The sequence below is a fragment of the Mauremys mutica genome, chromosome 3 (genome assembly GCF_020497125.1).
Source record: "Mauremys mutica isolate MM-2020 ecotype Southern chromosome 3, ASM2049712v1, whole genome shotgun sequence".
Classification (NCBI taxonomy): Eukaryota; Metazoa; Chordata; order Testudines; family Geoemydidae; genus Mauremys; species Mauremys mutica.
The window spans coordinates 93,852,160-93,877,552 of NC_059074.1; the positions used below are offsets into that span (position 1 = coordinate 93,852,160).

Below are 25,393 nucleotides of genomic sequence, written 5' to 3' on the forward strand. Positions count from 1 at the left end.
CACTATTTAAGTGCTAAGTATTATTATTAAATAAAAACTAAGGACCATCCACTAGATTCAACCTATGCACAAATCTCCCTTCAACATTAATGGAAGTTATATTCTGATACCATAGCATTTAGGGACCATGCAAATATATAATGGTATAATAGCTCTTAGTATATAAAGTCTTACGTACATTTAAAAAAAAAACATTAAAGAGCATCCATTGGTCATTGCAAATCAAGGCCCCTATCCTGCAAACTGTTCCACGTTGTTGGACTCCTGTGCACTTAGGCATGATTGGGGCCTAAGTGCTTGATCCTTCTGTGCTGTGAGTGCCTCAAATGCCATTGACTTAACTGGGAATGGGGGTTCTTAAACTCCTTACCAGAAGCACTCCGTGCCTCACAGAATGGAGCCCTAGAGGAAACACTCAGAGAGAACATCAGCTAGGATTGATTCCCCCCCTTGGAATTGAATTGCATTCTCTTACATATGAAAAGACAAAATTAGTGGATGATGAGTCTGTCCAATTTCTATATTTGTTGATGTATCATGTATGGAACCAGGACTCTTCAGCATTTCTTTCAGTGGTAAGTACCAAAAAATATTGCAATGAAGAATTAATGTTTGTAACTGAGTATTATAAAAACCCTTGCAATTATAAAACAATGTAGAGCAGTGGTTCTCAAAGCCGGTCAGCCGCTTGTTCAGGGAAAGCCCCTGGCGGGCCTGGTCGGTTTGTTTACCTGCCGTGTCTGCCGGCTTGGCTGACTGCGGCTCCCACTGGCCACAGATTGTGGCTCTCACTGGCCGCAGTTCGCTGTTCCAGGCCAATGGGGGCTGCGGGAAGTGGCGCGGGCTGAGGGATGTACAGGCCGCCATTCCCGCAGCCCCCATTGGCCTGGAACAGCGAACCGTGGCCAGTGGGAGCCATGATCGGCTGAACCTGTGGATGTGGCAGGTAAACAAACTGGCCCGGCCCGCCAGGGGCTTTCCCTGAGCGAGCGGCGGACTGGCTTTGAGAACCACTGATGTAGAGTATTCACAAGAAAACTGTCAGTCACCTGATTTGATTTGCATAAAACAGCTCATGCTTCTAAATATGAAAAGCTAACATAATTATGGAAATGTTGTTATATATTCTGAGTGAACTCCTAATGTATTTACTATATTGATGAACTAATTGGTCAATGGGCCAGTCTTTGTAAAAACCACTAAATTATATTTCACAAAGAAAGAAGAAATCATTTTGGAGTCTGTCTGTCTTTCAAAATGTTGGTAACTGGTGAACCAAAGCTTTTAAAGCTTTTTAAAAAAGTGCACAGTTTGTTCAGACATTTATTTTGAAAGTTCACATGAGCTGACATCCTCCTTTTAATGCTGTTCTGTTATATAAATTGGTAGTTGTCATCTTAGTGAATTTAAAGTAGCCCATACCTTAAGCTGTGATAAAATGTAGAAGTTAGTCAAATTTCATACCTCAGAATTCAATATTTTTATCACTAGAGGGATCTGTGGAAAAAAAAAGATGAGGCTTACACAAAAAAAAGCCCATTTAAAAATGCTTGATGCTGATGAACTCATTGGGAGATTTAATTGTAAATTCTTCAGAAATACATTCTGAACTGTAAGAGCTGAAGTAGGCCCTTTGTACATGATCAGTTCTATGCCCTGACCTAATTTCTATACTTCTCCCTTGAGACTTAACTGTCCAAAACTTTGTGATCTTATATTTATTGTTCCAGAAGAGTCAATGAGCATTTAAAAAAACATATCAGTTTAGATTTTGGTTTTGAAAAGCCAAAATGTGGTCTGTTTTTTTTTTTTAAATCTAGGTTCCTTTTTACCTAAATCAACAATAGTGAGGAAAGAGTGTTTAAAAAGTTCCACTTCTAGCCCCTGTCTAATTCAACTATGAGGATTTCTACTGGTCCTGGTGGGAATTAAGAAATCTTTTTTTTTGTAGCTCCCAACTCTCCAACACTCAAAGATGTAACAGTAAAAGCATTACCATGAGGATGTAGTTTATATTAATGCTTTTCTCTAGTGTGAATGAAATTTTCTGTAATCTCTTTCCTCATTCAATATTTCTGATGTCAATAATTTATATACCTGTGCATCTGATGATTTGATATATAAATAATAGCCAGTTGTTTAACTGTGTGTATAAAAAGTCAGAGAGTTCGGCAATTTAGGCTGAGGTGAGACATAAATGACATTTGAAACTAAACTCTTCATAAAAAGGAGATGTTGGTCAGATGATGCATAAGGTAACAGTGGCAATTGGTAGAGTTTAAAGAACTCTTTGATATGACCAAATATTGATATGCTTGTCATAAATAAACAGATCAGGGTTAAGGTCTCTTTTCCCTGGAAAGGGTTAACATGCAGTACCTGATGACCACCTGACCAGAGGACCAATCAGAGACAAGTTTTTTTCAAATCTCTGTGGAGGGAAGCCTTTGTCTGTGTTCTTTGTTAGAGAGCTCTCTTTGGATCTAAGAGAGGTCAGTCATGTCTCCAAGTTCTCCTGGAGTAGTTTCTACTATTTAATAGTGAGTATTAATTAGAAAGGCAAATTAGTCTTTTAATTTGATTTCTACATTTGCAATTGTGTGTTTGCTAAAGGAAATTCTTTATTCTTGTTTGCTGTTACTTTGCTTTTACTGAGAAAGAAAGGAGGGGGGATTCTCTCAAGAGATTGATAAGTTTAGACCCTGTTCTATCTTGGATCACAGAGACAGTTATTTTCTTTTTATTCTTTAATAAATTCTTTTCTTTGGACTTGGTTAATTTCTTCTCTTGTGAAGATTCAAGGGAAGGGGAGGGGGAAGTGAGTCCCTCTTTGTGTTGAGTCAAGGATTTGACTCGGTGTATATCTCTCCAGAGTGGCTAGGAGAGAGGGAGGGGGGAAGTGGGCTGCTTCCCTGTGTGTAGAGATTCAGGGACATTGAATCTGTGTTCCCCAGGGAAAGTTGGGGGACAGGCAGTGTGTCAGACACTTTAACCTGACTGGTGGCAGCGAAAAGGAGACCTACCCTAGGATTTTAGGGTGGGGGAATACATGCTGGTCCTCACTTTGAAACCCCCCAGTTTCAAGTGAGGGTAAAACCATGACAATGCTCATTACATCCCAAAGTGTAACTTGGAGAACTTGTGTTAGTGTTAAATATAGAAGGATGTTTATTGGAGGTCTGTGCTGTTAGAAGAGAGAGACTGAACATGGGGGAAAAGGTGCTGCAACCTATTGTACTAGCATGGCATTGGAAAGGAGGACAGACTTTGCTAAGATGTAAGACTTTGAATCCTACTTGAGCAATAGATTGTCACCAGAATATATGGCCTGGCTAGTTAGGCTGTGACTCGGTATCCATACTATTAGGTTTTATTCTGCTTCACCTTTGTATTGGCTTGATTTTTATTATCCATGTCAAATAAACATTGCTGCATTTCAGTCCGTTGGCAATGGTAACCATTGCCTTAGTGAAGGCAAAAACTGCTACATGTTTCTTTGAGAAACTCCAGACCCTGATCTCTGATAGCGTGGGATCACTTGGTCAAAGGTACAAGTACCTTCTCAAAATGGTGTGAAAAAAGTGCTAACCTCAGTTAGTATGGGTATAGAGGAAGCCTAATGGCATTGAATAGAAATTCTTTGGTACAGTTTCAGTGAGAGAATAGCAGGTTTGTGTGGGACAGAGGGGCTAAAAAGAGTGGTCAATTGTATCTTATAACTTGCTACAGTTGAGAGGCATGGATGCTACTGGGGAGTGTATCCCTGGTTAAGAATTAAGCTAAGGAATACTACAACATGACCAGGTCTGATGTCTATGCACTGATTGCTATAACTCACACGTATGTAGAATACGAGCTTCCAAAAAGGTGCATAAGTTTTCCTGGAATAGAGGTGGGTGAAATTTTTCTGCTGGTGAAAAGTGCAGAGTAAGGGAAACTCAGTTTTTTCATGAATTCCTGTTGGTTTTGCCAAATTGTTTGTGTTGCACAAAAAACAAAAACAAAATCCCAAACAGTCAAAACATTTTGTTTTGACATTTTTGAAACAAAAACATTTCAATTTTTTTACTTGAAATATCTTTTCATTTTGACATTTCCTCAGTTTTATTAAAAAACTGAAAGTTTAAAAAATGCTTGAAATTGAAATGCCTCTGTGACGTTATTGACATGAACTGTAACTGTATAGATCATTGTTGCAAGGTCATATAGTGTACGAAGGTTGTCATGTGAGGTGTCTATGAAGAGGTTATGATTTGCTGGTTATAATTATGCTAGCTGCATGTGTGTATCATTTTTATATTTGAAGTTATGAATATGGGCTATGTACTTGTATCTCAAATGTATTTGATTCCAAGTAACCTCAGTGAAGCATTTGGTCAGCTTCTTGAGAAAGGACTATTCTCAGGAAGTGCCCGATCAAGAAACACTTAACTGACAATGAATTTTGGGAGACGCCAATCCACATCTGAGCTTTTCTGGGAACATTCAAACTAACGTAAACAATGGCAGTCGGCCTGCAAACTGAGTCATGCATGCAGACTTGCCCATGTGACTCCACGCTCCATCTTGCTGCTGTGATTTTTCACAGTAAGAACAATGAGGGATCCTTCCATGGGCAGAGAATATAAAAGGCCCTGAAAACCCCTCCATCTTGTCATCAGTCCTGCTTCTGACCTCTGTAGGAATCTTGCTACAAACTGAAGCTCTGAACTAAGGACTGAATGACTCATCCCAGCTGGGGATGTACTTCAGAGACTTGATTTCTGCCAGCAGTTTATTCCATCACTGCTACAAGCCTGAACCAAGAACTTTGCCATTACTGAATGTAATTTATTCCATTTAACCAATTTTAGCTCTCATTTATATTTCTTTCTGTTTATGAATAAACCTTTAGATTTTAGATTCTAAAGGATTGGCAACAGCATGGTTTGTGGGTAAGATCGAACTTGTATGTTGACCTGGGTCTTGGTCTTGGTCTTTTGGGATCAGGAGAACCTTTTTTCTTTTACTGGGGGATTGGTTTTCATAACCATTCATCCCCAAAGCGAGTGACACTGGTGGTGATACTGGGGAACTGGAGTGTCTAAGGGAACTGCTTGTATGGATTATGGTTAGCCAGTGGGCTAAAACCAAAGTCCTCTCTGTCTGGCTGGTTTGGTGTACCTTAAAGGTGGAGAAACCCCAGCCTTGGGCTGTAACTGCCCTGCTCTAAGCTATTTGTCCTGAATTGGGACTCTCAGTTGTGTCCCGCCAGAGGCAGCATCATTACAGCCTCATTCTGGATTGAACAAACATTTTGTTTGACTCAAAACAATATTTTGAAATTTTCAGCAAACAGAAGAATAAAAAAAATAGTTTGTTTTGGGTTAACCTGAAACATTTTTTTGTATTTTTCATAACTGCCAGCAAACTGAAAAATCAGTTATTCACACAGCTGTAGCTTTGAATGAGCAGCATTCCGGTGATTGCACTCCCTGCTTTATGTACATGAGGAACACATCTTTGTATATTCTCTTCTGCAAGTCAGTGCTCATGGAAAAGCACAGGAGCCTCAGCTCAGCCAAGATAAATTTGAGCACCATAACTGCTTGCAAATGGAAGCTGCAGATGAAATGTTATAGGGTTATGTACTGATTTTTTTAATTATGTGTCAGCAGAAGATTGTCATTCAGCAGGAAAACTCATTTCCGATAACTGCTTTAGATCTGTAGTTCCACACAGAAGTGCTACACTGTGTTGTTAGTTTATAATGTTTGCCACAAAAATATGACAACTAAAATGATACTCGTCTCGAAAAAACAAAGTTTAACTGCGGTGAGCGTTTAGTATGCAGTCACTGGGAATCCAATTTAAATATTTACACTGCTAACAAAGTATCTGAACAAAATACCACTATATCTATTGCCACAGCTTTCTGGAGGAAACCGATCCCCTTTCTACAAATCAGAAAAACAAGAAACAGAGGGAGGAGGTAAAAATGACTAAAATTGTTTTTCAGATTGTGCTGCAATTGCTAACTAAATTAGAAGTTATTTTTTCTAAAAAAACTGACTGTGCTTTTCAGGCTGTGGCATTTTCATTTGAACAGTGTTTTTTCCCCTGTAGGTTACAGTATACTAAGAAAGCAATCAGTAAGTGGGCAGAGTACATCTTAATGGAGCACATCATTGACTTGACGAGTGAACAACTTGTTCAGCCAACAAGGTTTGCAGAAGCCAAAAAAGGCTTGAACACTTGTTTTGTGCCATCAACCCATGGGGTTATGGGCAATGCTTTTGACAGCAGGGTTCATTATACAAGGTGGAGAACTGAAGCAAAAGGTCAGGTTAACATGGACTTAGCTTTGATCGTAAATGATAATGGACACATTGAAGAGCTGATGTAACAGGAGGTCACTGTAGTAAAGACCAGGTTAGTCCTATCTGAGGACTGTCAGCATGTCCATTTGCCAGAGTAAAATCTGGCCCTGAGCATTACGGAGAGCTTTATTTATAGTAATTTTTAAATCATCACGGTAAATAGTGTAGCATTGGGGGTTCTCAACCAATTCGTAGTGTGGACCACATCTTCTTACAGAGATTGCCCCAAGGACCATCCTCACTGTGATGCTGCTGCCAAGTTCCTCTCCCATTCATGATCATGCAACTTCCAGGTGGCAACTACCACAGGTGCTTACATGGGAAAGAATTTATGTATTTTAATGATCCTGAATAAATAAATCTTTGGTGCCTTTTGAAAACAGTTAATCACTAAATTGTTCTTAATTTTCCTACTTCCATCTGTTCTGTTCTTCACACTTCTCCACTCCCCTTTGCCTCACTGTCCTCTTCCTCCGCTATTGCTTCTTCTCTTCCTTCCTGCTACTGAGTTCCCTCACTCTGTTGTTCTGTACATTCCTCTCCTGATAGTGACTACCAGTTTCAGTCATGCTGGTGGCTCCAGTCCGTTAGGCTGGCTCCTGTTTGTTCTCTTCCTCCTACATATCAGACACACCTCGGAGAAGCAGCTGGAAACAAGGGGCAGGGGCCCGTGCCATATGACTAGCTAACCCTTCACAGACCACCAGCAAGGGCTCTTTAGACCACAGTTAGGGAACTGTTGATGCAAAATGTATACAATATGCAAAGTACAGGAGAGTTATCTTACCATTAGAGAACCGGGAATTGCGACTCGGAGCTTAATCCTGCTAGGTGCTGAGCACTGTAGCTGGATCCAACTAAACTCTAAAGCACATGCTTAAAGCAAAACGTGAAGTAATGTGCTTACAGTTAAGCATGTGCATAAGTCTTCTGATGGATTGGGCTAGAGTGCTCAGCACCTTGTGGGATCAAGCCCACAGTTTCTGTTCTTGGCTCCACTTCTAACTTGCTCTGTGACCTTGATCTATCTGCCTCAGTTTATCAGTCTGTGGAATAGTTATAATTATTCATACAAGCGAGGGTTATTGCTAGTAACGTGCTTCGAGAGTCTCAGATGCAAGGTTCTCCAGAAGTATAAAATATTCCTTACTTATTGAGTAGCAGTCATAAAAAGAATGAGAGAAGGGGTGGTTTGTGCTCATGCCCTAGGCTTTGAAAAAGATTTCAATATTGTGTTTCTTTTTAAAACTATCCATTTTAATATGCTTGTGCTTGAAAACCGATGTCAAACTTTGTTGCTATTAGGAAATGAAACAGATAATATCACTTTGAAAAGGCCTAATGGGAAATGTCTATATTTTAATGTGTGCAACAGTCAAGGTCTTTTTCATAACCAAAATGTGAAGAATAGATCTAATAATCCCTTGCAGATATTTTTCCAGTCTAACTATGAGAACTTTGGGTACCAAAATGAATGTACCTTGGGATACTAATTGTTCATAATTGTAATCACTTGTTTCAAGAGCTGTGGGAACGGCTCCAATGCAACCTGTTGGGAACTATCAGAATGCCACGTTTGTCTGCAAGGCAGAGGACAAATACAGTCAAAGATTTCAAGAACTTATTCAAACTGTTCTTAGTAACATAAAAGTGGTAAAGGTCTCCTCTGTTCATAGGTATATTCAATTAGAATACATTACTCATAGCCAGGCTGCTGAGTCTCCAAGGATTTTAATGCCAGAGCAGAGATGCCATAGCTTGGATTTAGTGTGAAGAGCCTCTATCACGTCTCTCTGAGGGAGATTTTAGAGGAGAATTTATTGGTGAGCAGAAGATAAAATGAAGGATCTGTTAGGGCAAGGGAAGGTGTCATGTATCATTTAAACATATCTGGCTTCTCAGTTCTTCCTCTCTCTGTGTTGACATTTATTTATACCATTCTCTTCATCCTGGTACATGGGTGTCTAATTATTATGTAAGTTCAACAAACAATCGCAGGAGATTCCAGGATATTGAACAAAAACTGTGAGTATTCGGCACAAACGCAAACAAATGGAGAAGGAAACTGTAAATTGAACATTAGAAACTCACAAGAAATGTGACTTAGTTATTGTCATCTTTCCCGCCCTATTCCCCTCCACTAGCTTTTCATGTTAGCGGATCCAAGGTCTCATGGATTTGTCTCTTGTCCCAGCCCCAAGCCAACAATAGCTATTGAGATGTATTGGAATCAGTATGTAACTTAATAGTAAAGACTAATTCAATTAAAAGAAATTTTTAACATGGCAGCAGGCTACTTGTTAATTCTCAGTCAGTTATCCCTCTTGTTTTCATTATCCCTCGGATGGAAAGGCTGAGAGGAATTTATCAAATTGGCTTTTTGAGATGCTTTTTAAATTTTGGGGGGCTGGATTCTGTGAAATGCTACCCAACCAGCCTTCACTGATCTTGAATGGGCTCTGACAAATCTTCGCTTGTTCATCTTTGCTGTAGTATGTGAGCTCTGCATCAACATAAATGATATTTGTCTCCTGTTTGGAGTATCTGGTTTTTATTTGTATGGAACATCTAATAGTTCTCCAAACACTAATCTCTAATTATCCAATTCACCTTTCACTTGCACAACACCCTTCCCCACCATCAACATACTTTCCTTTATAGCTGTGATGGACCAGCTTGTGTTCAATTCTCTGTATGAATATTTCTTTCTCGTAATGTAATTTCAGATTTAATATTCCTGTTAGTTCCCTAGGAGACCATTTTGTTCCAGGGCAATTCAGTAACTAAGGCTGTAATCAATTCAGTGTAATTATTTTAGAACCTTATCATGCTAACTTTGCTCACATTGAGTAGTATCTTACGCTGTGCATTGTCCTAATTATTTGAATTGAATTACTTGCAGAATGAGGTAGTAATCATAGTCAGTAAGGATGGCAAAATCAGGCCTTTAGGGCTAAAAGCCTGAAAGGGAGCTGCGTGAGCTCAGTCACCCAAAGGTAGCCCCAGCAGACATTGTACATGGACTCGCAATTCCCTTTCTTGTCCCAGGGGACAGGGGGAGGCAGAAATGAGGTGTAATCATTGCCATTGGCACGTACCAGCAGCAAATTATAGGAAACTTGTGTGGGCTTAATGGTGCTGACTGGCTGCCATATTGAGGGCTGCAGGGTGGATTTGAGGCCCCACGCATCCCCTGTCCACTGCTCTGGAAGGGGAGTAGCTCTTAAGCATGCTTACTCCTATGCACTGGGCCCAAGGCTCAGGTTGTTGGATGAGGAAGATCTTTCTTCCCCTTACTCCCCTGTGGGGGTGCATAGGCCAGTTTTTACTTGGACTATAGTTAGTCAGAAATTCTTACAGCTTTTCTGTAAGAATAAATGATGTTGGGGGTTCCTCTTGCACTTGGTTCCCCAAGAACTCAGTTCGACTCCAGTCTTGTCACTCAGGTTCCTTTATCTGGCATACAGCAAAGCTACGCTGAGTTGATCAGATTCAAGCATAGGATATAGGGCATACCATACACCCAAAATTGCACAGCAAACCTCTTCCTTTATATACATTTACACATTACATTGGATTTACTATACAGTGCCTCAGAAATTGGATTTACTATACAGTTTTGGGGTTGGCTTGGTCATTGTACAGCACAACCTGTCCATGCACGATTTACTCTTTACCGCATCTTATGTTTCAGGTTGATCTTATCTGTTGTTATCTTATCCATTGTAAATGGTTCCCTGGGAGTTCCCCTTTATCTTAGTTAGCACAGACATTCTGTATCCTGTCTGCAGATCCATTTAGCTCCCCTAATTCTGTCTCCCAAGAAATGAGGCCTCAACCATGTCCAAATACTTATGTCAAGTCAGGCCTAAAAATAAATGTCATTCTTAAAATGTAAATGGAAGGAGAATGTGTACGGTGGGGGGAAATGGAATTCTTCTGCCATTCATCTGGCCAGGGATCTGTGAAGTTGGGACAGGTTTTCTTATGGATCCTTAGTTTGTTTTTCCACGATTCTGCTTTTTTTACTCTCTCTTTTATGCATCTCCAGTGGTGCTACATAAAAGGGAAGAGAATGCAGAACTGTTTGCTTTCAAGCTTTTTTATGCAGAAGAACACAGAGGCCAAAGATATCATTTTCAATCTCAAGAAGCAAAATAGGCCTTCTTCACAAACAGTAGCAGTGATACATGCATATGCTAACCAGTAGATTTCAAACCATCTACTGTTCCCAGCATAGTTCCCAGCCTGCCAAGAAACAAATATAAGACACTGGGCTTTCAACTGTGTGACAACCTCAAAATGCAGAATAGCAAAGAAAGATTCTTGAACGGAAGCAGAATTTGTCCTTTAAAGAGCGAGTGAGTGATGTGCCCTGAATTCAGTTGTGCCAATGGAAAATCATAATTCTTGAAAAAGTTTCAAGTTTCAGATCTGCAGGTTCCGCATCTTCTCTTGGTGTATGAAATCTCAGGAAGGCTCTACCAGTATATTCTACTTCTTTGCTTTCTTTTGTAGTTGTGTTTATAATATCAGTGATAATCTTCTTGATGCCTTTTACCAATACAGGAAGCTGATTATCATTTGACTGTTTCCCCTGTCTTTATCATCCTTGACAATTTTTGTGATCTGTGTGTGTGCAAAAATGCACCACCAAATTGCTCCCTTTTTACATTCAAAGTGGCATTTTTTATGAACCTCGGATGTCTTGACACACAGGTACCTGATTTGCATCTGCCAATGCAGATGAACACACAATTTTGTAGGAACAAATATTTGCCTTTAAATGTTTATAGGCATAAAATCAGAGAATGACTTGTGACCAGATGAAACTCTGATGCTGAGTGAATCCTTGTAGTAAAAGGGGCTCAGGGCCTGAATGTTAAGCCCAACAATCTGGTCTCTTGGAGTCCTGGTGGTGAAGCCCTTATGTTTTAGTAGGCAGAACTCATGCCTAGTCCTCAGATATTTTTCCACATAGCTGAGAATTTTTGATAATGCCAGAATGAACAAGAAATGATGATGAGTGGGGAAATACTCAGTGCCCTAGACAAGAAGTCAGTTGTACAAATCTCATTTACTTCAATGGGAACTTGCACGGCTATGTTACCACTCATGGTGCTGAAGGTTTATCTGGCTTACATCAGATGCTAAAAGGAACCCCCCCTTCATATTCTGGAAAAGTACAGACCATCCCACATGCTGCCTCATCTTCCTGACCTCTGTGCAACGTTCTTGGTGTTGTCTTGTGTGGCACTCATCTGTGTGAGATTTTTAGGCACTTCTTAGGAGAGCAGAAAAAGCAGAGAAGCCATTGTAAAGGAAAAGCAACTTTTCATACAGCTGTTAGTGTTTTTTTGCAGGAACAGCTTCTTGGTTCAAGAGAGACTTGCACTCATATTGGCCCAATCCTCAAGTCTGGCTGAGCTATGCTTGGCACAGGACTCAAGGGCCAATGGTGGGCAAAGGTGCTATGTGCCATCTTTACACCCTTCTGAACCTGCGCTTGGCTGGAGGCCAGTTTCATTGATTCCAAGGCCAGAAGGAACCACTGTGATCATCTAGTTCAGGGGTCCCAACGCGGTGCCCGCGGGTGCCATGGCGCCCGCGGGGGCATCTAACTGCGCCCACGTCCTGGCTGGCAGTGAAGCATCCGCTAAAATGCTGCTGAATTTCTGCGGTGTTTCTGCGGCGACGCCTCTCGATGATGATGTCGCTTGTCAGCGGCAAGTGGCATCATCAAAAGGGGTCACCATGGAAACACCGCAGAAATTCCACGGTGACGCCTCTTGATGACGCCACTTGCCACCGACAAGTGACGTAATCGAGAGGCATCACCGCCGAAACGCCGCAGAAATTCGGCAGTGACGCCTCTCAATGACACCACTTGCCACTGACAAGCAACGTCATCAAGAGGCGTCACCGCTGAAACGCTGCAGAAATTCGGCGGCATTTCGGTGGATGCTCCACCGCCATCACGGTCCTTCATCTAGCGCCCGCCAGATGAAAAGGTTGGGGACCACTAATCTAGTCTGACCCCCTGGATAGCACAGACCATAGAATTTCCCCCCCAAAAATTCCTAGAGTAGATCTTTTAGGAAAAAAATCCAATTTTGATTCAAACATTGTCAGTGATGGAGAATCCAATTGATCCTTGGTAAATTGGTCCAATGGTCAATTACTCTCACTAGTCAAAATGTATTCCTTATTTTCAGTCCTAATTTGCCTAGTTCCAACTTCCAGCCACTGGATCATGTTATACCTCTTTCTGCTAGAATGAAGAGCCCATTGCTAAATATTTGGTCAATATTTAGGTGCTTATAGACTGTAATCAATTCACCTCTCAACTGTCTTTCTGTTAAGCTAAATAGATTGAACTCCTTGACTTTATAACTACAATGTGTGTTTTCTAATCATTTAATCATTCTTGTGACTCTTCTTTGAACTCTCTCTGGGCATCAGAACTGGACACAGTATTCCAGCAGTGGTCACAAAAGAGAGGTAAAATAACCTCTGTTCTCCTACTCAAAATTCTCCTGTTTATGCATCAGGATCACATAAGAACATAAGAACATAAGAAAGGCCGTACCGGGTCAGACCAAAGGTCCATCTAGCCCAGTATCTATCTACCGACAGTGGCCAATGCCAGGTGCCCCTGAGGGAGTGAACCTAACAGGCAATGATCAAATGATCTCTCTCCTGCCATCCATCTCCATCCTCTGACGAACAGAGGCTAGGGACACCATTCTTACCCATCCTGGCTAATAGCCATTTATGGACTTAGCCACCATGAATTTATCCAGTCCCCTTTTAAACATTGTTATAGTCCTAGCCTTCACAACCTCCTCAGGTAAGGAGTTCCACAAGTTGACTGTGCGCTGCGTGAAGAAGAACTTCCTTTTATTTGTTTTAAACCTGCTGCCTATTAATTTCATTTGGTGACCCCTAGTTCTTGTATTATGGGAATAAGTAAATAACTTTTCCTTATCCACTTTCTCAACATCACTCATGATTTTATATACCTCTATCATGTCCCCCCTTAGTCTTCTCTTTTCCAAACTGAAGCATCCTAGCCTCTTTAATCTTTCCTCATATGGGACCCTTTCTAAACCCCTAATCATTTTAGTTGCTCTTTTCTGAACCTTTTCTAGTGCTAGAATATCTTTTTTGAGGTGAGGAGACCACATCTGTACACAGTATTCGAGATGTGGGCGTACCATGGGTTTATATAAGGGCAATAATATATTCTCAGTCTTATTCTCTATCACATTAGCCCTTTTGGCCACAGCATCACACTGGAAGCTCATGTTTAGCTGATTGTCCACCATCATTTTCAGTTTGGTCCCTGGCATGATTTAGAGTAGCCTCAGCATTCCTCTAAATTATGCCCAGCTGCATCAGCTACCTAGGGGACCATTTGGCAGTGGGGGATTCACAGGAGCACAGAAGTGTTCCAGCCGTGCTCCTTCCCCTTATCACACCTTCTATGGCAAGGGTTGTGACAATATGTATATAGAAGTCCATAGGTGCTCTGCTCTATAATTTTATCTTCCAGTCCTGTATAGTAAGTAGGTAGGGTTGGGATTTTCAAGAGCGCTCAGCATTGGCCTAATTCTGTTCCCATTTGAAGTCAGTGGTAACACTCCCATTGAATTCAATGAGAGCAGAGCTAGGCCAATGCCAAGTCATTTGAAAATCCCAGTTTCAGTAATAATGAACTTTCTCACCACCAAGTAATGGTGAATACTATGGCTGGCTGGAAAATAACAATTCTGTTCCATGAAATATTTCGATTTTGATAAAATGGCATTTTTTGATGGGGAAAATATTCTCATTTCCTGCCAGCTCTGGTGAATAAAGCTACAGTAAAGCATTCTAATTACGATGTGCATTTGAGGAGGCTGCTGCACATCCGTTATCCTACAGAAGGTATTTGTCTGGTCTTTATTTCGGGCAGCTTTGGGACACTAGAATCTAAATTGAGTGCATCAGGATGACATTAAAAATAATAAATAAACCCCCTTCTTTCTGACCAAGTCATGCTCCACCTTTGTGGATTGTTTGCCTGAATGCATGCCTGATATGCAGCTTGAACAAATCCCTGTTTGAAACATGAGAATGCCCAGATGATTGACATTTATGTACTGTAACCAGGATAAGCCAGTTGGTTCTTTTTCTTTTTCTTTTTCTGATGTCTGTACCAAGGGTCTTATGGGAGGATTTAACCCTTGGTGTGGAAGCTTTTTAAATTATTGATGCAGTTGTATATTGTTTCAATTTACACCAACAATGTAGTTGGTTATATTGTACATATGTGCATACATACAGCTATTTCATAGATTTCATGTATTGCAAGACCAGAAGGGACCATTGTGATCATCCAGTCTGATCTCTTGTATAACTGAACTGGACTGGTGGGTAGGACATATTAAAAAGACAGAATCTGAGTCATCCTAATAAAGACAGAAGAAAGAATTTCCCTAGATGATTTGTTTTTCTTTCAAACACTGTCTGTTGTATCCCATCTGCTTCCATTGAAGTGAATGCATTATAATGAACAAATAATAGGACGTATGTTTAGATCATATCCTGTGCACATGCTCTGTTAAGTGCAGAGTAGGAATGCACATTAGCTCAATAATGTAATGGATGCTTCCACCATTGTTTCCTATGCTATTCCCATGCTGTTGTTATCGGAGGGGGCTTTTCTCCAATAATGTACATCCACTGCATTTCATGGGAATTATAGTCACTTACGCACTGTTAAAAGCGTTGTAAACCAATAATCTCCTCTCAGATGGATTCAGTACATATCTCACTGAAAGGGAAAGAAGAAAATATTGGTTAGGATTCCTTAGGTTCGTCTTCACAAATGATTGAGTACATAGACAGCCATCTGTTTTAGTTAGCATAAACATGACGTATTTTCTGCTTTGAGATGTTGTGAGGATTCCTTTGATTGTTTGGTTTGAAGTTTGATCTCTCTAGAGGATTATGCAGGATGACATGTCATCAGTCAAAATCCATTAGATTAAAAGGAATGTAGCAAAATGTGTTGTGACTGGGGTTGAGAGAATCTGAATGGTTGGAGTGAATTACTTTCGCTAATAATGCAGTAGGCTTTTGTGCAGAGGTGCTTGAGGAGAGATTCTGAGGTAACAGGAAAGATCTGAAAAATGGGTAGGGGGAATCTCAAAAGTCTCTCAAGCATGGAAACTGGCAGCAAAATTGGTAATGTTGCTGGAAGTGCATGGGCTATGGGACTGCAATTACAAAAAGGTTTCTTAAGGCTTATTACTAAGGTCATATCCTGTCCTGCCACTCATGTATTGATACCAATTACACATCTGAGTCATATAGTTGGAGCCAATCTTTGGTTGTATGGAAGTGCAAATCTTGGGCCTTCCTGAAGAGGGGATGGTGCAGAGTTGCATTTCCCCCATGCGAGTACCAGGATAGATTATTCCTCAGGGAAGCACAATACCTTCCAGAGCGCCTCAGAGCAAATGGGTAGCTTGCCCGCTGTTTACATTGTTTCAGTGGGTGCAACTCAGATGACTGGTGCAGCGCAGTTAGGGCCAAGTCCCTGACTCCTCTGTTGTCCATTCTGTTCCCCTGTAAGCTGCTGGCACCTCAGGGGAGCCTACCAAGGAGCAGCCCTGATGCTCAGGAGAGAGCACTGGGACTGCATTTGTGTCTGGCCTCTGTGTCGGGAGCACAAGGGGGTGAAGGACTCATTGCTTCTGATCCCACCCCTCCTTTGTGCACCTGCTCAGGGGCCAGGCACCTTGGTACCAGCTGTTCAGGGTTGACACACTGAAGGAACAAAGCCTTTGGCAGGCACTGCCAGAATGACAGGCAGTAACACATGTCAGCAGTCTGTTTAGACTGAACTCTTATAAGCACTGAACAGCTGCATGCATGGGTGCACAATAATGGAGTGTTATGCTTTTCATGTCCTCTTTCTTCTATTCATTCTTTTGAAAGGGAAGATGGATACTGAAACTGCTGACTTCAGCTCTGGCATATAGACTGATTGCTTTATTTATGGCCAGTATATGGCATAAGTGATTATCTCCTGACTGTCCAATATCAGTAATGACTACAGAGGTAGGAGACTGAGTGGTGTTTCTTTACAGTGGTGGTTGCCACGTCTAAGCTTCCTCCGTATAACCTTGCTCTACACACAGACAGCTTACAAATCGATCGCTAGCATTGCTGTGCTTTGGAAGAGCACCCTTCAATGTTACAGAGCTGCTGCTATTGCCAGCAAGTCACAAGGCTTTTAATGACTCTGCAGCGCTGCTTCTCTGGCTGGTTACCATGTAGTGAAACTTTCATTTCACCAGATAAGCCTACGGTGACCAGATGTCCCGATTTTATAGGGACAGTCCCGATTTTGGGGTCTTTTTCTTATATAGGCTCCTATTACCCTCCACCTCCATCCCGATTTTTCACATGTGCTGTCTGCTCACCCTAGATAAGCCGGGCTCATTGTAATGAGTACTGGGCTCACATGATTCCAACAGGAACGTGACATTCTTCATTCCTCCTCCTGACTGAGCCTTTTTCAATGATTGTAATGCCATTTCATGCTCTAATGCTGCCTTTTGGCCTGGAACTGAACAATTAGCAAGGGCCTATTCTACTATCATTTGAAAACTGTGGCATTTTATTGTGGGAGGGTGATTAGCCAATAGCTCTCTATCTTTCCATTAAAATGTCCCTTTTCCCCACCCCAGACTGGTTTGACTTCTGCTGGCCACATAGGATCTTATTGTCTTGTTATGTGGGTAGCTCCAGTAGGAGCTGGGCATGTTGTGGAAGTAGGGCACACAGCTTCTGGGGCTCCCTCTCTTAGGAGGCCAGTATTCTTCCTTCACAGTCTGCCCCGCCCTGGGAGAACAGAATCCAAACTTGAACATCCCCCGCCACCCCCACATACACACTCAGGACACGGTGTGTTACTCTTGACACAATGAGGCATCTACAAAGCAAAGGCTTGGAGCTGTAGTCAACAGTTGTTGATGCATATTGGAGTTTTTTTCTGGTACATGGAGGTAGCTCAGATTGCTCTGAATTAACACAGCAAGGACATCAGTTTGTTTTTCATCTAGTATTTAAGTCCCAGGATGGGTTTGTCATAGACATCCATACATGGTTAGTGATTAGCATCCGACAGCCACAACCTAGCACCTTCTGCATTGGGAGCAGCAGTGATTTATTATTTATTGACTCTGGGGGGATTGGAAATGCTTAGTGTGGTAGATCACAAATGCAAAGATTGTGTCTGTGCAGGTGTAGGGATTTGCAGAGTGTTCGTTTCTGACAGAAGTCCTGGCAAAGGAGAATACAAGAACACCTGGAGTAAAGGCAAGAGAATCACTAATATGCTCCTCACTGCTGAAATATTGTTTGGTGTGAGCTAGGATGTACTGGTTTGTGAGGGCAAGCTGGAGGGAGTAGTGGCTGAGTCACTCTCAAAGGGTATATATGTGGGTACTGTAAGAGTCTAAGAGGTGTTGTGCATTGAATTTAATGCCAGTAATAAACAATGAGATGTCAAATAATCAGCTCAACTGGAATTTTTAATCAGAATTATTAGTCAAAGATTTATACAGCACTGTACAGAATACAGAGAGTATACGTTCCCGCCTTCTTGGAATGGTGAAGAGAGAGCAACTTGTTCACCTCATCTGTACCTGGGGAAAAGAGAGGGGGAGTGAACAAGCTGCCAACTCCCCAAAACTTTCCTTTTACAGGGTGTGAGACAAAGAAATTCCTTTGGATGGAAGGAAAATTTACTTTCTCACTGTTGATCCCACCATGTATTCTGTTTTCAATATCTTAATTTACCTCATTATGTATGGAATTTATTTCGATATCTCAGTTTACATGATTGACAAGATAAAAGGATTTCTAATCCTATTATTATTATTAACAGCTGTGGTGACAAACAGTTCCTAACAAGTTAAAAACATCTTTCCATGGGTCATTATTTTATAAATCACAGAAAACATCTGTAATAACAAATAGCTCTTATCAATCACAGAACATAATTAGACCATATGCACACCTTATCAATGACCCACTCTTGTTTATTATAACACACTTCTGTAGTAAGACATCCAGAATTAGTTGCCAAAAGTTCCTCCTTGGGCATGTGGACTAGATTAAGGGAGTTAGAAAGATTATATACTAGCTCAATTTAAAACAAAGCACAATAGTCTGTTAGATACAGAGCATTAGATTTTATAGATACACAATCACTTTGATTTATACACACAAAGGATTTTGGTTAACAGATAAAAGAATTGTAGGTGTTTTGATCTTTTTCACGCTCATGTTAGTAGATATTAAGAGTTTGATCCAAAGGCCATTGAAATCAGTGGAAAGACTCCTCCTATTTTCTGTGAGTTTTGGTCCTGAGAAACTCAAAACAGGACAGTCGAAGCATGACCTCTCTACTCTAGCAAAGAACTATACATCTGACAATCAGAAGAAATAAAAGGCATTGGCCAAACGTTCAAGTCTGGATACTTAATATTAGGCACGTAGTTAAGTGTTCTGATTTTTAGAGATGCTGATCATTCAAAGCTCTCAGTCCCCTCCATGATTAACTAAACAGGGACTTAGGGCCAAGATTTTTAAGGCGCTCTTATTTGAAACTCCTTCATTCAGCCTGATTGTTTCAGAAGCTGGGTGATCAATACTTTCCAAAAACCATGCCCCTTTAATCAGTCTCCAGCTGAGCACCTAAAAATGGAGATGCCCAAAATTACTAGTCATTTCTGAAAATCTTTGCTCAGGTGGCTAATTCTAGACTTCCAAGTTTTTTAAATGTGTTCTATAATTTACTTGAGTATGAGGTGCCAGTAGTAGGGATTTAAAAGAGAAAAATTGATTTCTTCTCTCTGTTTGTTTGGCAAAATCTTCTCATACGTGGGACAATTTCTATATATAAAAGCACAAGGCAATTCCTAGCATGCCTCACTGAAAAGAAGAGACTATCTTGCCTGTAAAATTATTGGGTAACGAAAGAACTGCACCTGTCAGGGACCTGCAAGTTTTATTTAACTGGTCTATGCATAAGCCTGACCTACCAATCAGAACTTGACATTAACTCAATGAAAGCATTACTCTAAATAGGAAATATAATTTTTCTGTTTATTGCTCTGAAGATAATGCACATGATAAAAGTTGTAGTGGGTTTTTTTTTTTGCATGACATGGGTTCAGAAATAAAACGAAGCTTTATCTGGTTTCATGTACAGCACATATCTTTGTACAGTTCTGGAAATGGCAAAAGCGTGCAAATTGGTAAATTCCACCTACTTGGCAGATAAGAGCCTCACAGTGAGTTAACAATACAGAAAAGCAGGCTTTCCAATATCCTTCATATTTAGAATAGTCCATAGGAGGGAGGATTAAAGGGTGATGCTTCATCTGAAAGGTCAGACATGCCTGATTGTAGGCAGAATTCTTCACTGCTGGGAGTCCATTGCCACAAATCTCTTTCTCTTAAGGCCCTATCCAGCGCCTACTGAAGTCAATGGAAGGGTTCCCATTGATTTTAGTGGGAGCTGAATTAGGTCCTTACTGCATGTTGAAGCAACTTTCTTTCTGTAATAATTTACATTTATACAGCATCTTTTATCTTCAAATCTTCACAAACTAAATGTGCACAATACACTGAGGGGGAAGGCAGCCACCAAGGGCACATCACATTGGAGAGCTGTGCGAGTGGGGTAGAAAGATAAAATTTTCACCAAGGAGACCAACTTAAACATCTTATGAAAATGGTCATGGGATCTTTAATGGCTACACATAACAGCTTTTAGGGACAACATCTAACAGAAACCTACAGAGTAAATTTATGCAATATTCAGTTCTCCTTCTGAAGTAAGTAGCCACTGACCCTCCTGGGCCACAGAGAGGTTGGGCTCTGGATAGCTGGAATTTAAAGGAAGACTGGAGAAAGAAAATGCAATTCATAGGTCCAAATTTAGACTCATCAGGAGTAGAGCTTTACTCACCAGTAGTCCCATTGATTTCAATGGCATTTTTATGGAGTACAGTGCTACTTGACATGAGTAAGGGCATCACAGTCTGGCCCATAGTACGGATGCAAGCTGACCTGTAGTTTGTGTTTGCTGACTATAACACAGAGCTCACTTGTGAGGTGCCTTATGTGTAAAGCATCTCCTTAGTCCCTTGCCCAGGCTACCTGCGTTTGTGAGCAGCAGGACAGCCTCTTCCATGGGGCTGCTATTCTGCATCCTGTGCAGGTGGATGGGAACTGGTTAGGCATGGGCAGGGAATGAGCAGACATTAGGTCTTCTGCCAGATGAATGAGTACTGTAGATCCGCTCTAGGAATGCATTACTCTGTTTGTCTTAATTCATTTTTGAGCCTAATCAATCACGTGAATTTGAGTTACCCCACTTTACAGTAGCAGTGGATTGAGTTTGTCCCACTCTTCCTTCATGCTTTGCAGAATTCTTTTTGTTTCTGTGTGCTGTTTTCAACTAGAAAAAACAAAGCAGCTTCTGCATCATCTGTGACAGTTCAAAGATAAATCTGCCAGAGAATCCAGGCTTTATCACTGGCTTTGTCATTCTCTGTGAGACAGAAAAATCTATCAAGTGTATCTGAGCATTAACACTAAGACAGAACCCAGGAAATGAAATCCTGAGCTGCCTTTTGAATCCAGAAGAGGAGCCCAGAGGGCAGCTTTTTGTTCTGTTAATTCTCTTAGGCAGACCAGGCCTAACTCTGTCCTCATGCTGGTTTTACACCTGTGTAACCGAATAGACTTCAATGGAATTACTATAGTTTCAGAAGCTCTTTTCCAGTTTTGTTGTGTGAGTAAATCTTTAGCCATCTATTTATTACAGTGATTTTCTCTTCGCCAGTTGCTGCTAGATAACATAAGGTTGCAGTTTAGTGCTTCCATAAAGTGTGTTCATAGAAATGCAAACTGAACATATGTCCTTGTCCACACTTTTGTATTTGACAGCCATGTATATTTCGATAGTAACAATGGACAATGATCTAAAAGTAAACTGTTGTGCAGCTTACAATGCATTACAAGACTGCTGTGTTAACCAAGGTTCAGTGAAGGTGGAATTACAAAAGCAGCTGTATAAAGTGAAGAGTTCATAGTCTTATTGTCAGCAAAATTTATAATGACCTTTCATGGAAGGTAAACAGATGCATTCATCACATTTCTGACCTTCACTGTTTTTACATTGACCCCAAATATAAGAACTAACATGAAAAACAAATGGATCTTCATTCTGACATTGCTGATATAATGTGAACTTCTATTCATTGGTTTGGTTTGCGTTCCCTTCTCCTCTGTGTTTGCTTTAGAATATCTTCCAGACTACATTGGGCTGTGTAATTAATTAGTCATTCACCAGTAAACTCTTTCAGGCAGGGACTATCTTTATTTTTGTGCATTTCACAACACTGAGTATATTGTTGTCCCATAACAAATCATTGAGGAAGGACTTGTTTATTTCTATTACTCTCTTAGCTGTTCGTATAGAGCTGGAGGCCATACTATCCTTCATCCCTCATGGTCATCCCCCCTGATTTACACCTCCCTCTCAGCCTTTACTCCAACTCCTAAAACTCGCAAGAAATATACAAAGATCACAATAACAAATGTTACCAAAGGCTGGGTTCTAATATCCATCGAAGGCAATGGGGCCTCTCATGGAGTAAAGTGTTATTCACTGAGTAAAAGTATCAGAATCAGGCCTTTGGAGACTTTAAAATTCAATTTCCTATTCAAGGAATTAATTTCCAATAATCTCCTAATAATTTGTTACTTTAACTTCTGAGTATACTAGGAATATTGTGTTGTATCATTCTATCTAGAGCAGTGGTCCCCAACCTTTTTGTGGCCAGTAACACATTCATGTTTTCAGAAGAGTGTGGCGGGCGCCAACAATTACTCACATACAGGGCCAGCTCCAGGCACCAGTGGAGCAAGCACGTGCCTGGGGCAGCACATGCTACGGGGCGGCATTCTGTCCATTCTGCAGAGTCGGAGCAGTTTTTTTTGTTTTGTTTTTTCTGTTTGTTTTTTGGTTTTTTTTGGCGCCAGTTCTGGGTAGTGCGGAGAGAAGCCGGGAGGACAGAGAACTCTGGCACCCACAGCCTGCAGCCCTGGAGTACTCTGTCCCCAGCAGGCGCGGGGCCACGGCTTTTCTCCGGGTTAAGCCGCGGCCCCATGCCTGCTGTGGAACGAGAACACGAGCACCCGCGGTCTGCAGCCCCGCGCCTGTCAGGCACCAAGAACACCGGTGCCCGCAGCCTGCAGCCCTGGAGTTCCCGGTCCCCAGCAGGCACAGGGCTGGGGCTTCTCTCCCCTGCTGGGCACTAGGTGGGTGCACATAAATGCCCCGGCGGGCACCGTGGTGGGGACCACTGATCTAGAGTCTTATGTGCTACCAAACCAATGTATCATTTACTACAGAACTGTATCTATACACAGAACATTTGTAAACAGTACAATTGAATGAAGCTAATTTTCATAGTCTTAAATAAATAACACTTTTAAATGCTAACTTTTAACTCTTCCTTAAGCAAACAGGACCCGATCCCACACTATTAAAGTTAATGGGACCTTTATGCCTAAGAGCAGGCCTGTAGAGTGTATATATACATTTACTGTAATGCTAGAGGGAAATTGTGGTAATACTCTGACATATTTGCATGTTGCACAAATAGCACAGATGTTTTTATTTCCATTCAGTGAAACCTTGGACATCTGTATCCATGGTAATCCTTTGGGTGCTTTGGTGCAAAATTTAATTTGTGCAAAATACTATGGGGGCATTCAAAACGAACTCAGCACTCTAAATGTAATGATTTCTGGTAGACTTTCTGTCCTTAGAGCATAACTGTTCACACACAATCAGCTCTCCTTTCTGTAGTTTCAAAACAGCACATGTTCTATAGTTAATATTCAACAAAGTTCAGTAGTCCAAGGGATGTTGTTCAGCAATTTGCATCCTTACTGGATGAAACTTTACAGTTTCGAGCCCAGTTTTTCCAAACAAGCCATTACTCAGCTTTGAAAGCTCTTGGGCATACTTATAGGGTATGCGAAGTGCATATATGCCAGAATACTGTCTCATTCCCTTCCTACTTTTATAGTATATCATTTTGCCTAAACGAAACAAGTATTCCATGGCCTGCACTTTAACATGATTTCCAGCAATGGCAGTGTTTCTGCACAAAGCGATGGTATATTACAATATTATCTTAACATTTTATGTGCAATATACAGTACAAAGGTAGCACGGCAGCTTCCCCATTTTAATTTCGTTCTTGTGTAGGCGCTGGATACTCAGTCACAGCACCTTCTGAATGGCAGAAATCTTGATATCTGCTCTTCTTTGCATGTAGTATTAAAGGGTTTTGACTATTGTACTGCTATAGTATCTAGTCCCAGTGTTTCTCTCTAAAGTGTTTCTTTGTCCATGTCCTGTTTCCAGTAACTGTTTATCATGCTAGAAAAATTGCCAGACAAATCTCTTATTAGCACTGGGGCTTGGCTCTTTGCACCCAGGTGATCCTGGATGACTGTATGGAATGACCTGGTGCAGGTTCAGTTATTTTCCTGGTGTGTAACTCTGACACTTTTTCAGGGTGCCCAGGATTGTGAGTCACTTTGTTACCTCCCTGCCTCTAGAGGGAGACAGATTTGCTTGTGCTTAACTGAATGTCAGCTTCCTGTTTGGGTGGCCAACAGACTGGTGCTATCTTCCTAGGGCTCTGCCAGCCCTTCCTTTTCCTAGCAGGTAACGATAGATGCACCCTTGCCCCTGATGCCCTCTGAAAGCATCCTCCTGTAGTATCCAGCCCCTGTCACTGAACACTCCCAGAAATTACCAGGTTTGCTGTCCCCAAGGGAACAGAATACAAACAGTTTAATTGGTACAGCTCAGGATAGGGTCCTCTATAACATCACCTGATGGAGATGTATTATAATGAAACAGTCATAAGTTTATTATCAAAGACTAAGCTTTAAGAGAGAGCAAATAAGGCTAATGGAAACAGAAATGTATCAGAGGGGTAGCCGTGTTAGTCTGGATCTGTAAAAGCAGCAAAGAGTCCTGCGGCACCTTATAGACTAAGAGACGTATTGGAGCATGAGCTTTCGTGGGTGAATACCCACTTCGGAAACAGAAATGATTACATATATAACAAAAGGTATAGCACACTTCAGAGTCTAAACTTGAACAGGCTAAAATCCTTGTCTAAAGCAGTTTCTCACCTAAAGCAAGCTCCCAGTGCTGCTAACCAATATGTCTAGGATCCAACTTTCATGAATGCAAAAAGCGCTGTTCTTTTTGCTACCTCAGTGAAGGATAAAATTGTGTCCTATGTGCCTTCTACTTATACCCCCAACATTCATTGTCTTTGCTCCCCAGAGACAGGACAACCCCCTGCGGTTTAGTCTGTGGGGTCTTTCCATCCCCCTGTTTATTCCTTATGTAGATCTGACTTACAATGCATAACTCACATTTGACCGAGAGATACACCTTATCTTCTATCTGGAAAGAAACCTGCGTGTCAGCTCTGCCTTACTACAGACTTATTAGGAACATATTTCCTCTGTGTGTGTGTGTATATTAAAACTCTTTACATAGTAATGCTTCATACATCTCACAATGATTATGAAGATCAGTATGACAGAAGCTTTTATTAGATATCTGCAGCATATTCTTTATGGATAAATACTATGAAAATGGTGTGTTAGGAGTAGTGAGTTTATCAGGCCTGTTAGGAGATGCTGACACAGTGTAATAAATCCTTTGCCAGTTGTCAGAGAGGTGTTCTTAGGGTCACAGAAATCACCTCCAATAATTAAGGAACACTAACATGGTAAATGGCCTATTTCATCTGAGTATCAGAGGGGTAGCCGTGTTAGTCTGGATCTGTAAAAGCAGCAAAGAATCCTGTGGCACCTTATAGACTAACAGACGTTTTACAGCATGAGCTTTCGTCGGATGC

At 41.1% G+C, this 25,393-nt stretch overlaps 1 protein-coding gene across 2 annotated transcripts in view; it reads left to right on the forward strand.

Annotated features, from left to right (window-relative positions):
• PKIB (cAMP-dependent protein kinase inhibitor beta) overlaps nt 1-25,393 on the forward strand; it is a 92,325-nt gene that overhangs the window by 21,897 nt on the left and 45,035 nt on the right. The window contains exon 1 of one of the 2 annotated variants that reach the window (XM_045011009.1): nt 5,920-5,971. The exons of the other annotated variant lie outside the window; for it this stretch is intronic. The gene's annotated coding sequence lies outside the window, so the exon portion shown is untranslated. Of the gene's footprint in view, nt 1-5,919; nt 5,972-25,393 lie in introns of those variants that run through there. 2 annotated transcript variants of the gene reach the window in all.